Source organism: Gorilla gorilla, chromosome 5 (assembly GCF_029281585.2).
Source record: "Gorilla gorilla gorilla isolate KB3781 chromosome 5, NHGRI_mGorGor1-v2.1_pri, whole genome shotgun sequence".
Taxonomy (NCBI): Eukaryota; Metazoa; Chordata; class Mammalia; order Primates; family Hominidae; genus Gorilla; species Gorilla gorilla.
The window spans coordinates 19878996-19898687 of record NC_073229.2 but is presented as its reverse complement, the minus strand read 5'-3'; the positions used below and the strand labels follow the sequence as shown (position 1 = coordinate 19898687).

General features: G+C 40.3%; 1 long non-coding RNA gene across 3 annotated transcripts in view; it reads right to left on the bottom strand.

Annotated features, from left to right (window-relative positions):
• LOC101148677 (uncharacterized) overlaps positions 1-19692 on the bottom strand; it is a 181133-nt gene that overhangs the window by 147821 nt on the left and 13620 nt on the right. Inside the window, exons 3-5 of one of the 3 annotated variants that reach the window (XR_010134144.1) lie at positions 15408-15491; positions 9534-9762; positions 9335-9436 (exon numbers count right to left, since the gene is read on the bottom strand). This is a non-coding gene — a long non-coding RNA (uncharacterized lncRNA). Of the gene's footprint in view, positions 1-865; positions 9763-15407; positions 15492-19692 lie in introns of those variants that run through there. The other 2 variants (XR_002006542.4, XR_010134145.1) reach the window with 2 other exon arrangements.

Sequence of the window (19692 nt, the reverse complement as noted above, 5' to 3'; positions counted from 1 at the left end):
AAACAACCCGATTTAAAAATGGGCAAAGGACTTGCAACAGACATTTTTCTGAGGAAGACATACCAATGGCCAACAGATATATGAAAAGGTATTCAACATCACTAATCATCAAGGAAATACAAATTAAAACTACTACAAGATATCACCTTACACCTGTTAGGATGGCTATTATCAAAAAGACAAGCGATGAGTATTGGTGAGGGTATGGAGAAAAGGGAAGCATGTACACTATTTGAGGGAATGTAAATTGGTACCGCCCCATTTATAAAAAACAGCACAGAGGTTCCTCAAAAAATTAAAAATAGAATTGCCACATTATCTAGCTCTCCTACTTCTGGGTATATATCCAAACACAATGAAATCAGTACCTCGAAAAGATCATCTGAACTCCCATGTTCACTGCAGCATAATTCATAACAGCTAAGATATTGAAACAACCTGCATCTGTTGATGGATGAATGGATAGAAAAAATGTGATGTATGTGTATATATACACACTTATATACACACACCCAATGGAATATTAGGCAGCCTTAAAAAAGAAGGAGATCATGCCTGTAATCCCAGCACTTTGGGAGGCTGAGGCGGGCGGATCACAAGGTCAGGAAATCGAGACCATACTGGCTAACACAGTGAAACCCCGTCTCTACTAAAAATACAAAAAATTAGCCAGGTGCAGTGGCAGGCGCCTGTAGTCCCAGCTACTCGGGAGGCTGAGGCAGGAGAATGGCATGAACCCGGGAGGCGGAGCTTGCAGTGAGACGAGATTGCGCCACTGCACTCCAGCCTGGGTGACAGAGCAAGACACCATCTCAAAAAAAAAAAAAAAAAAAAAAGAAAAGAAAAAGGAGATCCTGTCATTTACAACAACATGGATGAAGCTGGTGGACATTATGCTAAGTGAAATAAGCCATGCGCTGAAAGAAAACCAGTTCATGATCCCACTTACATGTGGAATCTAAAAAAGTCATACATAGAAACAGAGAGTAGAACAGTGCTTCCCAGGGGCAGAGAGTTGGAGAAACAGGAAGACGTTGGTCAAAGGGTACAAAAGTTGCAGTTCTGTAGGATGAAGGAGTTTAGAGATCTAACGTACAGCATGGTAACCATAGTTAATAATAGTGTGTTGTATACTGGAAATTTGCTGAGAGACTTCAAGTGCTCTCACTCTAAAACAAAAAAAATGGGGTGACTATGTGAAGAGATGAATGTATTAATTTGCACGACTTTAGTAATCATTTCACTATGTATATTGTTTCAAAATATCATGTTAGGCCGGGCGTGGTGGCTTATGCCTGTAATTCCAGCACTTTGGGAGGCTGAGGCAAGCAGATTGCCTGAGGTCAGGAGTTCGAGACCAGCCTGGCCAACATGGTGAAACCCCATCTCTACTAAAAATACAAAAATTAGCCGGACATGGTGGCAGGCACCTGTAGTACCAGCTACTCAGGAGGCTGAAGCAGGAGAATGGCTTGAACCGGGAGGCGAAACTTGCAATGAGCCGAGAACGCACCACTACACTCTAGCCTGGCCAACAGAACAAGACTCTGTCTCAAAAAATAAAAAAAAAATCCCAGCACTTTGGGAGGCCGAGGCGGGCAGATCACGAGGTCAGGAGATCGAGACCATCCTGGCTAACACGTTGAAACCCCGTCTCTACTAAAAATACAGAAAATTAGCTGGGCATGGTGGCAGGTGCCTGTAGTCTCAGCTACTCGGGAGGCTGAGGCAGGAGAATGGCTTGAACCTGGGAGGCAGAGCTGGCAATGAGCCAGGATCGTACCACTGCACTCCAGCCTGGGCAACAGTGCGAGACTCTGTCTAAAAATAAATAAATAAATAAATAAATAAATAAATAAAACAAAATATCATGTTTCACACCTGAAATATATGAGATTTTAAAATTATTTTAGTATGTTTCTTTCATCTCAAAATCAGACATCAATTCCCCCTCAAACCTTTTCTGACTTCCCTATTTCTTTTACTATTTAACCAGCCTGGCTATTATAGGCTGTGAGGCTGAGTCTGTGTAAGGCACCATTCATCTAGCAGTGGTGACTATGCATTAGAATCACCTGGGGAGCTTTCAAAACATACCAATGCCAAAAAAAAAAAAAAACAACAACAATGCCTGCACTGAACCCCGGACAAATGGAATCGGAACCACCTAGGGGAGAGTGTGAAGTCTGTTCCAGTCCCAGTCTGGGCTTTTGTTTCTCACCTGTAAAATGGATATAATATTATTTTCCATATGGAATTGTTGTGAAGATGAAAAATAAACTATGTAATTCACCTACCACAATACCTGGTACATAACTGGGGGCTCAGTGAATGGTTTTTATTAATAAGAATAATACCTTTATTTTCCTGTTATTCTAATCACTGAAGTTCATGGTAACTCCCACTTCTCTGGGTCCTCATTCCCTACATTCAGTTATGCCAAGCTTTATCAATTCAAATTTTAAAATACCACTGGATTCATTCTCTGCTTCAAATCCTTTTCTCTCCTACAGTTTAGTACAAAAAATTTTAAATATATAACAAAGTTGAAAGAATTGTACAGCGAATGTGCATATACTCACCACCTAGGTTCTACCATGAACATGTTAACTACACTTGCTTTATCACATAACTCTTCATCCATTGATCCGTCTTAGTTTCTGATACACTTTAGATTACAGACATCAGTGCACCTCCCTCTAAGTGCAATCATTAACTAGAGTTCCATGTTTACAGTTTTTGTTTCTGTGACAAAACTTTCATATAATGTAGTGCACAAATCTTATGTGTACATATACTGATTCATTTTACAAATGAATATACCCTTTGAACCCAAATTCCTAACAAGATATAGAATATTACCATTACCCCAAAAAGTTTTCTCATGCTTTCCCCATCAATGGCCACCTTTCCTCCCCAAAACAACTTCGGTTCCAATTTTTTCCAACACAGAGGAGTTTTGTCAGGCCCTTATTAATTCACACCAACCTAGACTATGAGGTAGTCTTCAAACTGGTTTTCCTGCCTCAACTAGAATCACTCTTTACCTTTAATTAACCTTTCATCCAGATGCTACAATAATCTCCTAAAGCACCACTTTGTCATGTCACCACTCCACCCTGCACCATTTCATAAGCTACCACTGCCTGTAAAGTCCAAGCTGGCCCCAGGCTGTTTTTAGCTTCATCCCTACCACTCCTGAAGTATAAAACTTTGACCTTCTTTCAAGGCATTACACACTTCCTTGGGTTTAGTTAGTTGTAGAAAACTGGACTGTAAGCATCTTGAAAACTCAAGTGGTATCCTAAGTATCTTTTTATCTGCTGCAGCATGTGATGACACTTCCTTGCACATAATTAGCAGCCAATAGATATGCATGGAATAAACTAATGGTTACATTTTAAGAAGGAAATGAATGAGTCTTTAACTCCCTGACACTGCCCTGGCGTTAACTTGGATTGGTTATATTTACTGTTTCTATCTCATAAGAATGTGGTGAGGTCACTGTATAACAATTCCTCAAGGAACCGTATAAGATTCAGGGATCAAAAAGAGAGGGGGATGTAAGGGGAATCCACTGAAAATTTCTGATTGGAACTCTACAGTGTGATCTTATGCTACAAAAAGATTGAAACTTCGATTTTTTAAAGTTAGTTCTTGTCTTGTTAATTCAATAAGAAGCTGAATTAACTAACTCTCCAGTTTCAAGTGTACAGCTTAGAGCAGTGGATCTCAACCTTGGCTGCATATTAGAAGCATCTGGGGAGCTTTTAAAACTTACTGGTGCCCACACTCCACCCCCAGCCATTTTGATTCCATTTGTCTGGGGTTCAGTGCAGGCACTGCTATGTTTTGAAAGCTCCCAAGGTGATTCTAATGTGCAGTCACCACTGCTAGATGAATGGTTCCTCACACAGACTCAGCCTCACAGCCTGTGATAAATACACAAGCAAATTTACTGCCACCTCCTCTCCCTTCAGAGACCCAGTGTGAAAGGAAAGAGAAAATTCCTAGTCAAAGAGGATAATTTGTTTTGTACCACTCCTGGCAGAGTACGGCATGTGTGTCTGTGTGCACCACAGAGGAGAGGTGTGGGTCTTTGCAGCAGCTACAGGTTCTCAGAGAGCGGGGCCCTTCCTCTTAGCTGCAGGAAGGCTAGGTCAGCAGCTGCCAGGCAGGAAAGGTAGTCACATAAGGTTCATGTGAATCCTGTTGCTTCAGACTGTCCCAGTGAGAGGCCATCATGCCTCTTAATCACATGGGCAATGACTAGGAGGGTAGGGGGAGGAGGTTCTCAGCAAAAATAACCATCAAACCTTTTAAAACACAGATGCTGAAGATAGCCACATACTACTTGTATTTCAAACATAAAGTCGGGGCCTGTCGCATGGAAGGGTAGACATGAGTAGATGTGTCAGTCAAGTTTCTGTGTAACCAAAGTACGCCAGGGCTCCCCAGCCTTTCCTTTTCAGGGCAGTAATGGAAAATAGTACAGTTTTCCATATGTTGGGTAAACTAAAGGCAATGGTGAGGGCATCTGTGTTGAACTTAGTGAAAAAAAAATCATTTCTTTATATTATATGATTAAAAGAAAACTAAAATGCTAAGTATACAGGAAAGTATTAAATGCTGAGTTTGTTTAAAATTTCCAAATAAAATGTGATCAAAATTTCAATGAGAAAATGAACTTCTTTTTAGAATAATTCTTTTTCTTCTGAACCCCAGTGGGTTTTTATACCCTTCAGTTGTATCATTGGTCCCTGCTGGGCTGATTGTTCCCTTATCCCACTCTCATTATCACTGCCCTGCCCCTCCCAAAGGGCAACCACTCTATTCTGTTTTGTGTGTATTTTTTATTTGTCTGTGCTCTTATAAAATGTGCTTTGTTGCTTTGTATGATGTACTTTTAATTTGTGTAGGTAGCATTGTGTTCTATACCTCATTTTATTCCTTTGCTTTGTTTTCAGCACAATCCAAAGTGTTCTGTGTATTTTTCATCCTCTGCTTCCCATTGCTGCATGGCGCTCCATGGAGTGCAGACACATGGTTCACCTACCCACACGCAGGCTGCTTTCATGAACAGCATGCATTTTCTGCAACTGAAGGAAACCGCTTTCCTGTCCTCAACTGGAATTCAGATCATTTTTTCCTTTAAGTTATACTTCTTTAAGTCTAAGAGCTAGCTATTCCTATTGTGGAATGCAAATGTTAAATCATAATGCAAATGGATTTCCAGTTCAATTAAACTTTTTGTTTTTAGAGACAGGATCCTGCTATGTTGCCCAGGCTGGAGTGCAGTGGCTATTCACAGGCATGATCATAACATACTACAGCCTTGAACTCCTAGGCTCAAGCAATCCTCCAGCCTCAGCTTCCTGAGTAGCTGGGACTACAGGTGTGAATCACTGCACCTGGCTAAAACTGAACTTTTTTACATCAAGTATTCAGAAATAATAATTTTTTCCTCAAGCATATCACCATTATACTTGTAACTTCATTGTTTTGAATTCCGTTCAAAGATTCAAATCATAACCCCAGTAAGTGTCTCCAGTGAACTTTGTTGTGCCCCATTTTCCCAGGTTGAAGTTTTGCTGTGCTTCCTTAAATTTTGTCAGTACACAATAACATATTTTCACACAGCTCTTATAATTTTCCTGTCCCAAGTAAAAGTTACCACTATAAACATCTTTTTCAGTTGTCATGTGTTGCTTACCTGTCTTTTCTCTCCAGTAACAGACCTGACCTGTTGCAGGTGGGGAGTCTGCCACGGAGAACAGCAAGAGGTAGCTGGTTTCTTCTCCCTTTTTGCAGTCTGGCTGCTACCCTTCCTCCCATCTTGCAGAAGATGGTTTCTGACCCTTCTCTGGGATGGGAAATTAGGAGTGAGGAAAGGAGAGGCACAACATTTTTGCTACTGCCAGAGTTGCATTGCTCTCTTTGGATGTAGCAGGTTTAAAACTAGGGTTTTCTCATCTGTGGTATCCTTGTTGTAGGTAATACACTCTGCTCCTGCTCAAAATTAAGATCTTGCCTCAGCCCCTGAGGAACTGGCAGTTCATCTGTGGATTCTTTTCACTGATAGCCTTTTGTCCCTCTGGGCAGTCTTTTGGTGGACCTAAGTCACCCCCTGGTTCATTCTTGCATAAGATCTGCACCTGGTCCTTGGGCTCCATCCATGCATGTTTTTAGGCCCTCCCAGCACAGCAGAAATCTCTCCTCGACCAGCTCTGAAGAGCAGCTGACCAGCTCAGTTCCCATCTCTCCCGATCCCTGGTCAAGAGGCAGAGGCCACTCCTCTGTGAGTCCTCTGTGTCTCCCATACCATAAGAGAACACACATCCCATCACACATTACCATTAAAACTCCATTCCCGGGACTTCAGGAGAGTTTAGACAGTTTCATCCTCCAGCATTTCCACACACAGAGAGAGTGAGGCTCACAAAACATCAGCAGTTCTCTCCAAAAGCACCCTCCAAGTCTCCTTCGGTCTCCACTGACACAGGTGAGTCGTGGGACATCATCTCATCGGCTCTCTGCCCCTCCTTTCTGCATGTCCTGCACAGCTGTGGTCCTCACACTTCACTCTGGCATTGCGTGTCCAGGGTCTTAGGGTCTCAGCTGAAAGTTTCTTGGAACACTCTGTTGCATGTACATTATGATGCCCTGGCTGAGGCGGGTTGATGGCTTTTGATGAAAACAACAGAAGTTGACAGGAAAACAACAGAAGTTGACAGGAGAACAAAAGCATGCACACTGTGTAAAAACTTGTGGTCCAGCTCGTCCATGATTCTGCAGCTAGTGTGGTTCCCTCCTGCAAAGTATACCTGCTCTCTTTGAAACCGACATTAAAAATCAGAAAATCCCAGCTTCTCTTAGTAGCCATATTCAGCGGTTTCTTCTCAGATTAATGCAGTCTTTTTGAGGCGTATATATTTTTTTTTTTTCCAGAAGGAAGAAAGGGCCAGGGCAGGGGTTTGTTACCGGAAAAAGGGTCTTATCCCAGATGCCAAGAGTGAGTTCTTGGATCTCTCACGGGAAAGAATTCAGGGTCTTTATTTATTTAGCATCATTAACTTATTCCCTCAACCTTAAATATCTTGTGACCAGGACTGCCCAATCCCCTGGGACTATAACCCAGCAGGTTTGGCTTTATCCAGCCTCTATTCAGGATGGGGGCACTCTGGTTAGGACGACTCTGACAGATTCACTGCAGCACCAGCCGAGGGCTCCCCCAGAGCTAAGAGCAGGAGAAGCAAGGCCACCCCAACACACAGGAACCACCAGACTTGAATGGGCAACAGCAAGATTCCAGCAGGAACTATGAGATCCAAAACATCCAGTTATTAGGGGTTGTTACCACAGGAAGGTGCTGAAGTCAGCATAAAGCAGAGGACTTGCAACCAAGAGCTTAAAATTTATTTAAAAACAAACAAACAAATAATAAGAGTTGTTTGTCTGCTTGTTGGCAATTTTTGAAAGTTTTTATTTGTGCTAATTATCTGGACATGAAAAATATTATAAGGAAATTAACCTTGGTACATTTTCACATATTTTGATGGGTTTCTTAGTTGTACCTGTGTCTAATACTGGTCAATGGCATTTCTCTAAAGACTTTTTATTTGGTGAGTAAACCAAGATGAAAATTCTAAGCCCCCCAACTGACTGAATGGACCCCCCCAGCCAAGAGGATATCAAAGAAACCTGAAAAACCAGTTCCTGCCATGGTGAGAAGTGGGGTCAGACATGCCTCATTATACCCACTCCCTTTTGCAGTTTAGACACAACTGACCAGCATTCACATTAAAACAGAGATCCTAAGACTCACTGAACAGACTCTTTGTAGCAATCAGACACCAATGTCAACCTGACTCAGCTACAGTATCACATGACACATAACAGGCCCTAAAGGAAATCAAACTAATTTACGCCCAGAATATGTTTCTTTGACATATTCTGAAATGGCCTTGAAAAGCTGTCTCTTGTAGGGGAAATTTACATTCTGTAGAGAATCCCCCTTTCTTTCCAGGTCTTTTCCTGAGCCAGGAGCAATGTGACTGAGTCTGACACGTTTTAAGGTATGTTAAGAGACATTTGCCATCTGTTCTCTCTGAAGCCTTCTACCTGAACCTTAACTTCCACAACTCCTCCACCCCCACTGCCACCCCAACACTTACCTTAATTCAAGCTGATGTCAACTCTTCAGGTATAGCTTAACTCTTTCAATCAACTGCTAACCAGGAAAGCTTTGAATACACCTGTGACCTGGACGCCCCTTCCCACCTGCTTCAAGATGTCTTGCCTTTTTTGGCTGAATCAACGTATATCTTAAATGTATTGATCTATGTCACTGCCTGTCACTACTGTCTCCCTAAAATGTATAAAATCAAGCTATAACCCAGTCACCTTGGGCACATGTTCTCAGGACCTCCTGAGGCTGTGTAACTGGCCCCCTCAACTTTGGCAAAATAAACCTCTAAATCAGTTTAGACCTGTCTCATACTTTTTGGTTTACAGGTATCATTATCATTAATTTTCTTTCACAAAATTGCCAGCAATATTATTCAAAGTGGCATTTTGTGGTTACTACCTTTGAGAGCTTTTTGACTCCTTTAATTGACCTTCTCTGTAGATCATGTTATTTCAAATTGAGAAAGTTCTCCCTTCATGGGTCCTAAGGTACCTGGACAGCACCAAGCAAATTCTATAAATGGTGGGTGTTTTCCATTCTACTTTCTTTGGTATTAAATGTGTAAATATTTCAGTCCCAATATATTCGCAGTTACTGCCTTTTGCCCCTGCCCCTCATCTCTCAGGCTTGTCCTTGCTATAAGCTTCAGAGCAGGTGGACTGATCTCACCATGCCCTTCGCATGTCACTGTGACATGGCCCAGGGCCCAGGCCTCTCCTGGACTCTGACCTGCATGCTTCCCCACACATCCTTCTATCTGACTTTATTTCTCCGTCTTTTAAGCTCTGGAAACCTTTCCCAAGTACCCTTGAGAATAGTGTTGTCCAAAGGAAATCTCTTACATTTCCTTTGTCTTATATATGACAGTCATATATATAATTTCAAATTATCCAGTAACCACATTTAAAAAGTAAAAAGAAACAGATAAAATTGCCTTAAATATATTTTAATTCAATATATTAAGAAATTATTATTTCAATATACAACCTGGCTGGGTACAGTGGCTCACATCTATAACCCTAGCACTTTAGGAGACTGAGGCAGGAGGATTACTTGAACCCAAGAGTTCAATACCAGCCTGGGCAACAAAGTTAGATCTCGTCTCTACAAAAAATAAAAAAATTAGTTGGGAGTGGTGGCACATACCTGTGGTCCTAGCTACTTGGGAGGCTGAGGCAGGAGGATCCCTTGAGCCCAGGAATTTGAGGTTGCAGTGAGCCATGATTGCACCACTGCACTCCAGCCAGCCTGTGCAACAGAGTGAGACGCTGTCTCAATAACAATAATTTCTATGGGCGGACTGAATGTTTATATCACCCCCAAATTCATAAGATCAAATCCTAACCCCCAATGTGCTGGTCCATGGAGGTGGGGCCTTTGGGAGATTAGGTCATGAGAGTAGAAGCCTCATGAATGGGATTAATGCCTTTGTGAAAGGGACCCTAGAGAATTATCTGGCTGTCATTCCACCATGTGAGGATACAACTGGAAATCAGCAGTCTACAGCTTGGAAGAGGCTTCTTATCAGATCCCATGATGCTGACTCCTTGAAACTGGACTTCCAGCCTCCAAAGCTGTGAGAAAAAACATGTGTTGTTTAAGCCACCCAGTCTACGGCAGTTTGTTATAGCAGCCTAAACTAAGTTGAGTGCAGTGGCTCAGTGCAGTGGCACGATCATACCTCACTGCAGTCTCACTTTCCTGAGTTCAAGTGATCCTCCTGCCTCAGCCTCCTGAGTAGTGGGGCCACAGGTATGCATCACCATGGCCAGCTAGTTTTTTTCATTTTTAGTAGAGATGGGGTATTGCTGTGTTGCTCAGGTTGGTCTCAAACTCCAGAGCTCAAGTGATCCTCCCACCTTGGCCTCCCAAAGTGCTGGGATTACAGGCCTGAGACACTGCACTCACCCAAGAAATTATTAATAAGACATTTTATATTCTTTTATTGGCCTGAAAATGCAGTGTGCATTTTATACTTCTGGCACATCCCAATTCAAATGAGCCACATTTTCAGTGCTCAGTAGCTGTATGTGCTGGTAGTTCCCACATGGGACCTCGGTGCTCTGTGTGTAGTCCAAAGACCAGCAGCAGCATCACCTGGGACCTTGTTAGAAATGCAGAGACACTGTATCTCAGAACTTAAAGTAAAATGGTAATAATTAAAAAAAAGAAATGCAGAGACCTGGGCTCCACCCAAGACCTGCGGAATCAGAATCTGCATTTTAACAGGACTCCCCAGGCGACATGGCTGCACATTAAAGTTTGAGACACTCTGGTCTGGAAGACACAGTCAGTCCTCGGTAGAATCCCTCACATCCTCCACTTTTTCCTGAACATCCCCATCACCTGCCTGGTCTTGCTGAAACCTGGCTCTGACCTGGGGCACTCCTGCCCCCCGCAGTTCTCTCCAGTGGTGCCTGTTTTCCTCTTCTTCCCCACTCCCAAGGCCCTCCTGGCTCTGTGTCCCATGCCAGCAGGTCGTACCACCCACTTGCTCTTGTGGTTGCTATCCTTGACTGACCCTAGTCACTGCGTGGCACTTCTAGTTCGTTGTCACTCCAACACGACTTAGTGATTTCAGCATCTGGTGATCCATCCAGTGTCCTGGCCCCCTCAGTTCTCTCCCCACCTCCAAAAAGCTTGACTTCCATGATTATACCTTAGACATTCCCATTACGGAACACACACACACACACACACACACACATACACCTCTGCATCCTTGCCATAAACTCAGTTTCAAGTAACCACTCTCCAGCCACTATTTCCTATTTTCCTCCTCACTCCCTCAAGCACCTTGATGGTCTTTCTACCACTGCAGGACCCACAACACATTGATCCATCCTCCACCTCACTGTCCCTCACCCCTCATCTCCTTATTTCTCTCCTTGCCACGGTTATTCCATGCTTCATCCATACAAGCAATCTCTTTTGGTCATACATCGTCACCAAAGTCACAGTCTTGGTTAAATCCAACTCTCTGCCTTCACCATGCAGTTGTACATAGCCCAAGAAAAGCTTGTAACTATTACTTTAAGTACAAGATGATTAACCAAGTTATACTTGAGTGTTGCCAGGCCATTTCCCCAGTCTGTTCTCTCTTCTACTCTCCTAGATGACTCTCACTCCCCTTCCTTAAACTCTCAACACCCCTCCCCCATCCTCACTCTTGGAACCAATGCGGTGGTTAATGTTAGGTGTTCACCTGATGGGGCTTAGGTTGGGGTTTCACCATGTTGACCAGGCTGGTCTCTAACTCCTGATCTTAAATGATCCACCCACCTCGGCCTCCCAAAGTTTTTGATCTTGAAATTTGTGATGAGCATGGAGTTAGAGTGAGAGAGGTAAGGGCCACTTTGAGTTTTACCTAGTTCCATCTCCTATTTTCCCACTGCCCCTCCAAGAGACAGAGTGCTCACACATCTCATCGACAATCTGTAGTGGTTCATATTATACACTTCTTTAGTAGCTCACTCTAGCAGCTCACCCAGCATTAACAAGTAGTTATCACAGTGCCTGGTATGCAGTGGACACTAATAAATATTTGCTGAGTGAAGGCTGAATAAATAAAACGTTCAATCAAAATGTAAATTTGTCTCTTTTGTCTTCCTTGAACTTTAGAAAAAAGGAAACTGCTCAGCATTTTTCTCAAAGCCCTTGATTAGACTTGAAGAGAACATTAAAGAAGGCTTTTCTCTTGACAAAATGACTTCTTAAAACTTTTAATAGGAGCACTTGTTTTTGTTTTTCATTTTTATAGGAATTCTGGTGACTAGTCTGTATTTTATGCAAGGAGGAATACTGAATACAATAAGCTGTAAAAGGCTTCCAGGAATATAGAGTGAGGAAGAAGGAATAACATTCCTGACCTTGAATATCATCATCTAAATTGATTAATTTTTAAGCTACCCCCATAAAATAAAACTAATAGAAGAACAGAATTATCTGTTTCTCATCAAGATTCAATTCAGTAGGCATTTGCTGAATATCTTTGCAATGTGTTCTGGGTGCGTTCAAAGCAGTAAAATGTACAGCTGGTAACTTTGGAGATGCTCTGTTTTTTCAACAGTGTGAATTAAGATGTCTTTTTTTTTTTTGATTTGGCATAACCCAAGAAGGCTTTTTAAAGGAAACACTAATTTCTAGTGTTTATTTGCCTTAGAACTTTGAATCAAGAAGCAGAGAAAGGCAGTTAGGGAGGTGTGAAATGTTTTAACTGACCAAGAATTTCCTTTCTCTTTGAATGCTCTCTTTCCATTTTGCCATTTCACATTTTAAAATTTTTTATAAATACTATCAAAGGTTTATGCTGGATTCCAAAGAAGTTAATAGAAACTTTGAATATATAAATGGAATTCCCAGCATAGTTGAATGGAATGTATACTATTGTGAGTAAATGCTTTATAATTTTTTCCTTTTACTTATTCTCATTGCCATTATATGAATTCAATTTTATGACATTTTATAAATTCACCATTTATGTGATTTTTTTGGCAGGGATTTTTAAAAAGATAGGCAGCAGCTTTTTATAAGTTGCAAAAACCATTCTTAGATGCCACATTTAACCAGGAACACTTAAAAAATAAAAAGCATTTTAAAAATATCCATTTTTAATATTTTAGATGAGATTTATTTTTAGTTAATGTATTTTTAGTTAACTCAGCAATATTGTTTATTTGGAATCCTGTTACTTAAATGTACAAGCTTTCGCCCTGAGATGAGCTTTATGGATTTTCTCAGGATTGACTTGGAAGATATATAATAAGTATTAAGGGAAAGTTTCAATAACATTCTTAGTTAAGGATATCAATGAACAGTGGTAATAATGTTTGGTCCAATTTATGCCTTGATTGATTTAAATTCCTGATAACTAAAATGAGAAGGGAAACTTGGCTTAATTAGGAGGTATACTGTATTTTTTTAATGATCATAGATTTCACTATTGGAAGGGAACAAAAACGATAATTTTCTCCAGCACCCTAAGACCTTGCTCCCTGGGGGCCAGGGCTGTGTCTTTGTCTCTAGAGTTTGCTGAGATTCTGGAATGTGTGCTCAGGAAATAGAGGGAGAGAGGGGAGGCATATCTGCCCCATTTAATTGTGAAGCAATGGAGGACAAAGAAGTTTCCTGAGATTACATAACCATCAACAGTTACAATCCCAGATTTTCTGCATCCTCTTGTGTGACAGGACAAGAAATAGATATCTGGTCTCTGCTCCTGATTCCTGACACAGAGTTCCAAAAACCTTTGTAACTGCCTGGATGATAGGAATGCTAGGAACATCTTTTTGTTATAATATTTGGTCTTAGTCCCCAGTTTCTAACACAAGAGCTTCTAAGACCCTTGGAATTTCTGGAGTGATGAATGTCCTTCTCTAACGAAATGACTCGGTATTGGGGGCCCTAGATAGCTTCAGGATGGGGTTTGGGGAATGGAGACCAAGGCATGATCAGAGGGATGGACTTCCTGCCTCCCCAACCTTCAGGGAGGGCAGAGGGGCTGGAGATTGAGTTAATCACCAATGGCTCATGCCCAAATAATAAAGTCTGAATAAAAACTATTAAATTTCTTATTCCTCTGCCCCTCATACCTCATCGTCTTACCACTACCATGCACATCCCTTTGCCATCCTGAAATTCTTTTCCTTCTGGTTTTTAAGCCTAGCTAAAGTGACCTCTGACAGCACGGGATACTGAAAGAGAAAGATCAAGACTTCTATTATCCTCCTGTAGGCTGTGTCCTGTACTGTCTTGTGGGAAAGAAGTTGGCTTATAGCAGGATGAGTCAGAAATCGAGGACTGTTTCCTAACACTAGGTAGTCCCTATGCCTTCTCCTTCTCAGATGTGGTTTTGTTCACTATTAGGTTGATCCACTTTGAGTGTTCAGGAAATATCTAGTTCCATCAGTCCTAGTTTACATTCATGGGGATGGGTGACTCCTGAACATTCATTCATAGGATGGTCCTACCTAGGCTCTACACATATTCATACAGGTGTAAGAGCCAGACCCCAGTAGCAGATGAAAACTCTATGATGTGTACCTCTTATGCACTGGTCTCATGCATGAGTGGAGGTGCTGGCCATATGGGCTCTACCCATCCACATAAGGATTTCTAGAATCCAAGCCTATCCATCTGAAGGTGCTCATACCATTCTAGAGCCTTCATGTCTCCCCAAGGCACATTGTTTCCTTAATCACTAGTGGGGAATCTGTCCCTTTGTTCTGCCTGCATATAGTCAGCTTGTTGTAAGAATACTAGAATGGCAGGGATTTCTATCCTGTGGGCCTCTTTACATGACTGGCATGCTCCATTTACCACTGTGGTAGTCAAAAAAGCTTTCTGTCTAAAAACGGCCTTAATATGCTAGGTCTTTGCCTGACATTAGCATTCAAGGCCTAACGGGGTTTGTCTTAATCTGCTCAGGCTGCTATGACTATGTACCACAGGCTGGATGGCTTGAATAACAGGATTTATTTTCTCACAGTTCTGGAGGCAAGAGGTCCAAGATTAAGGTGTTGGAAAATTTGGTTTCTGGTGAGGCCTTACTTTCTGGCTTGCAGATGGCTGCCTTCTTCTTGTGTCCTCACATGGAGTCTCTGTTCCCTCCCCTTCAGCCTGCATGTGACTTTGCAACTGCCTTGACTAACAAAGTACAGCTGAAGGCAATACAACATCTACCTAGCTCTCTCTCAGGATACTTGGCTTTGGGAACCAGCCATTGTGCTGTAAGAATGCCTAGCTCTGAGCTGTGGCTGAGCTCCCACACAGAGGCAGTGAGTACCGACTTGCCAACTGTGTGTTAGCTAGCCTGGAGGTGGACCTTCCAGCCACTTAATGTCCCTGTGAGACAGAGATGAGCCTTCCCTGCAGAGCCCTGCCCAGATTGCAATTAACAGGCAACATAAATCACCATTGTTGTTTAAATCACCAAGTTTTGGGGTGGTTTACTAAGCAATAATAGGCACCAGGAACAATTGGGGATAAGCCTTTTCTCTTGTTGCTTCCTTGTAATATAATTTTTAACTCCTCAGAACATAAAAGAGATTTCTCCAGACTTTTGTTAAGCTTTTAGAAATATAACTGGTTCAAAAGGAATGACTGAATATATGCATCTACATCTTTTTTATTCCAATATCCTGATGAAATTATAAAAGAGATTTCATATTTAAAAAATCCAGCAAACTAAAGCTGACACTGTATAAAATGAAATACATACCATGATCAACAGGGGTTTATCCCACATGCATAAGGCTGGCTCAACATTCAAAAATCAATTAAGGTAGTCCATCACATCAACAGGCTAAAAAACAAAATCATATGATCTTATCAATATACGCAGAAAAGACATTTGACAAAATCCAATGCCTGTTTATGATAAAAACACTCAGCCTACTAAGAATAGACGGGAGCTTCCTAAACCTGATAAATAATATATATATTTAAAGCCCTACAGTTAATACCACGCTTAATAGTGAGAAATTAGAAGCTTTCTGGCTAAGATTAGCAACAAGACAAGGGTGATCCCTCTTGCCACTCTTTTTCAACATCATACTAGCAGTCCTAGCTAGTGCAGTTGGACAAAAAAAGGAAATAAAATGTACGCTGATTGGGAAGAAAGAAATAAAACTGTCTTTGTTCATAGATGACACATTCATCTACACAGACAATTCAGAAGAATCTCCAAAAACCTCCTGGCCCTTATAAGTAATTATGGCAAGGTTGCAGGATGTAAGGTTAATTTACAAAAATCTATCTCTTTCATAAAAATGAATGATAAACAAATAAATTACAAACACAATACCATTTACATTAGCACCCCCAAAGTTATATACTTAGGTATAAATCTAACAAAATATGTGCTTGATACACATAAGAAAATCTACAAAACTGTGATAATAGAAATCAAAGAAGAATTACATAAAATGGAGAGATATTTTATGTTCATGGGTGGGAAGACAATATTGTCAAGATGTCAGTTCTTCCCAACTTGATCTCATTTTGGGGTGGTTTATTAAGCACTATATAATAGGGACTCAATAGGGATTCAATGCAATCTCAATCAAAATTCCAGCAAGTTATTTTGTGGATATTGACAAACTGATTATTGAATTTATATGGAGAGATAAAAGACCTAGAATAGCCAAATCAATATTGAAACAGAAAAACAGGGTTGTGAACTAACACTACTCGACTTCAAGACCTGCTATAAAGCTTCAGTAATCAAGATGGTGTGATATTAGCAAAAGAATGGACAAATAAATCAGTGGAACAGAATAGAGAGCCCAGGAATAGAACCACGTAACAACTGACCTTTGAAAAAGAAGCAAAGAAAAGTCAGTGGAGAAAAGTCAGTCTTTTCCTCAAATGTGCTGAAACAACTGGCCATCCACATGCAAACAAAACAAAACAAAACAAAACAAAAAACTGAATCTAGACACAGAGATTACATCTTTCACAAAAGTTAGCTCAAATGGATCATAGACCTTCACGTTAAGTGCAAAATTATAAAATTCCCAGAATATAACATAAGAGAAAATCTAGATATCCTTGGATATGGTGATTGTTTTTAAAATACAGTAACAAAGATAAAATTGATAAGCAAAGCTTCATTAAAATTAAAAATTGCTCTATGAAAGGACTCTCAAGAGAATGTAAAGACAAGTCACAGACTGGGAGAAAATATTTGCAAACACATATCTGACAAAGGATTGTTATCTAAAATATGCAAAGAACTCTTAAAACTCAAAAATAAGGAAAGGAATAACTCAATTTAAAAAATGGGCAAAAGACCTGAATAAATGTCTCACCAAATAAAGTATATAGATGGCAAATAAGCACATGAAAAGATGCTCAACATCGTATGTCATTAGAGAATTGTAAATTAAAATGACACTAAGATACAACTACACATCTATTAGAACGGCCAAAATCCAGAACACCTGATGCTGACAAAGATGTGGAACAGTAGGAATTTTCATTCATTGATGGTGGGGATGCAAAATGGTCCAGACACTTTGGAAGATAGTTCGGCAGTTTCTTACGAAACTAAACATACTCTTACCACATAATACAGCAATCACACACCTTACTATTTACCCAAATGTGTTAAAAACTTGTCCACAAAAAAACTTGCACAAAGATGTTTGTAATGGCATGATTACTAATTGACCACACTTGGAAGCGACCAAGACATCCTTCAGTGGGTGAATGACTAAGCAAACTCTGGTAGATCCAGACAATGGAATATTATTCAGTGATAAAAAGAAATAATCTATCATGCCAAGAAAAGATATGGAGGAACCTTAAATGCATATTAGTAAGTGAAAGAAACCAATCTGAAAAGGCCATATACAGTATGATTCCAACAACGTGACCTTTGGAAAAGGCAAAACTATGAAGACAGTAAAAAGATCAGTGGCTGTCAGGGGTTGCAAGGAGAGAGGGATGAATAGGCAGAGCACAGAGGGCAGTGGAACTAACCTGTATGATACTATTATATAACGGTAATTACATGCCATTATACATTTGTCCATACCCATACGATGTACAACACTTGTTAAGCCCTAATATAAACTGTGGAGTTTGGGTAATAATAATGTGTCAGTGTAGGTTCATTGATTATAACAAATGTACTACTTTGGTGGGAGATGTCGATAGTGGAGAAGGTTGTGGGTGTGTGACAGAAGGGGGATATGAGAACTCTCTGTATTTTCTGTTCAATTTTGCTATAAATCTAAAACTGCTGTAAAACATAAAGTCTATTTTAAAATATATATAAACTTTATATAATTAAATATATATAATGTTTAAAGTCCATAAAAGCACTAGAAAGCCAAGAGAGGTAGAACTAGCTTAGAAAAGAGAGGACTTTCAGGAAGACAAAAAGAATTGATTATGGTGAAATCCAGCAGTGTGGAAAAAAAATCAAGATACAGAAATAATGTTTTCTATATTTTAGTTTCTTATTTTTTCAGCAATAACTATGAAAGGAAATATCAGGAAAAATAGATTCCCACTCACAATTGCAACATAAATTATAAAACCTTGGTTGAAATGTAATAAGAAAAACATTAGAGCTAAGTGACAAAACTTTAAAACTTTAAGTCTTACATAAATTGGTAGGAAATAATTCTGTACATATTAATATAAAATGTAAGTATTTTATATGAATCTGTAAATATAATATTAGTCCCACTGCAAAGAAAAAATCCTAGTGGAAAGAATTTGATAATTCTGATATTTTCTAGGAAGAGAAAATGTGTTAAGAACAGAACATAGCTGGGCATGGTGGATTATGCCTGTAATCCCAGCACTTTGGAAGGCCGAGACAGGCGGATCACTTGAGGTCAGGAGTTTGAAACCAGCCTGGCCAACATGGTGAAACCCCGTCTCTACTAAAAATACAAAAAAATTAGCCGGATGTGGTGGCATGTGCCTGTAATCACAGCTACTTGGGAGGCTGAGACAGGAGAACTACTTGAACCTGGGAGGTGGAAGTTGCAGTGATCCGAGATCACGCCACTGCAATCCAGCCTGGGTGACAGAGCAAGACTTCGTCTCAAAAAAAAAAAAAAAAGAATAGAACATAAATTTTAAAAATGAAGAATCATAAAGTGGAAATGATTAAGCTATTATACTGAAAAAGCTTGACACTGAAAGGTCTGAAAATTAAGGCAGTTAAACAAATGAGCTTCTAGTAAAATATCTATATGTAAATTCCAATTCAAGATACAAGAAAGACAAAATATCAAATTAGTGGGGGGAGGATGGACTAATCAACAGATAGCTTTGAGATCATGGATCAATGACTGTCCAGTTGAGAAAAAACATTCTATTACATTTTACATAAAAATACATACACAGGGGCGAGTAGTGGCTTACACCTATAATACAACACTTTGGGAGGCCAAGAGGCAGAAGGATCGCTTGAGGTCAGGAGTTTGAGACAAGCCTGGGCAAAACAGGGGCAAAAAAATCTCTACAAAAAATAAATAAATAAATAAATAAAAATTAGCCAGGCATGGTGGCACATGCCAGTAGTCCCAGCTACTCGGGATGCTGAGGTGGGAGGGTTCCCCGCTTGAGCACAGAAGTTGTAGGCTGTGGTGAGCTAGGATCACACCTCTAAAGCCTGGGGCAGAGTGGTGCCCCATCTCTTCAAACAAACAAACAAACAAACCATATACAGAAGAAAATAGAAGGACAGTGTTATCATCTTGCTGTGGGGAATATCTTTCTAAGTAAGTTCCTAGAAACAAAGCAAAATGAAAAGCAACTTAATGGGAGGATGTATTTGTAACGTATAAAATGACACAGTGTTGATATCTAACCTATACAAAAAGCTTCAACAAATCTACATGATAAACAACCCCACAGAAAATGCACAAAATATACGACAAGACAATTCAGAGAAAAGGAAATAGAAATGGTTAAGCATTTGAAGAGATGCACAACTTCACTAATCATCAAAAACATGCAAATTAAAACAAGATACCACTTTT